This window comes from Etheostoma spectabile, chromosome 3 (genome assembly GCF_008692095.1).
Source record: "Etheostoma spectabile isolate EspeVRDwgs_2016 chromosome 3, UIUC_Espe_1.0, whole genome shotgun sequence".
NCBI classification, from domain to species: domain Eukaryota; kingdom Metazoa; phylum Chordata; class Actinopteri; order Perciformes; family Percidae; genus Etheostoma; species Etheostoma spectabile.
Window position 1 is genome coordinate 28,975,060 of NC_045735.1, and position 1,014 is coordinate 28,976,073.

Below are 1,014 nucleotides of genomic sequence, written 5' to 3' on the forward strand. Positions count from 1 at the left end.
TCATGTTTAGTTCTAATAAGGAGCCTAGAGTATATTTTGGCAACAAAGCTTAAGGTCAACCTTAACAAAGCACATGATCTACTGCTGAGAGACATGTGAGACAAAGTCAGGGTAGTGTTATTTTTATTTACCTTGCCCTTCAGAGACCATAAGCTAGGCATAATAAAATAGGCATGTCTTTAAAGTGTGGGACTGACAGTGGTTTGTTTGGTTATATTACTCTGGGAGCAAGAGTAATCTTTCTGCATTCCTGTGTTTTAGAATGGTTTGGAGTCGTTGTAGTAGTAATGGTGGGGCAATGATGCAAGTCTCATGTTTGAAACTTTATTTGCATAAATATTTTTTTAAAACATGTAAAAGTGCGTATTGATGTGCTTATGACTCAGTTTTGCTTAAATAATGCAATTGTAAAAAAAAAAGGGGGGGGGGGACGGTTATTGGTCAATTTGTTTGAAAGTGCCAAGAAATCCATTATTCCTTTAAACATCCGTTTATTGGACAAATACCAAACAATTTCAGCTTATAGGCCACATGGCTAGAACAAATTAATTGTAGGGGTTTTACAGAAAAAAAGCATTTTAACTAGTTTAAGTGATGAAAATTAAAAGTTTACTTACCCCAGATAACCATTGAATGTTTTTTATGCCAAATAATTGCTGGGGGGGGGGGGACAGGATTTCCTGGTTATGTGAAGTCATCAAATTAAAAACACTTCAAAATTTCACTTTAACACTTTCACATCAAAAGACCTATTTACACAATTAAACAGAAAACAATGCATTTTGCATGGTTTATTGTGGAAAAAAAACAAAGAAAAGGAATTTGTTGCCATATGGCGACACCATCCACTAGAGGGTTAATACTGACTTTGAATAACTTATGTTAGTATCCTTTGGTTTATATGATTTATAAAGCATGTGTGATCATCTGTGACTCATTAAATAAGACAAAACCTGGCCATGCTCCTGCCATCCATTACACAAAACAAATGTTCGTCCAGTATCAACAACGGAA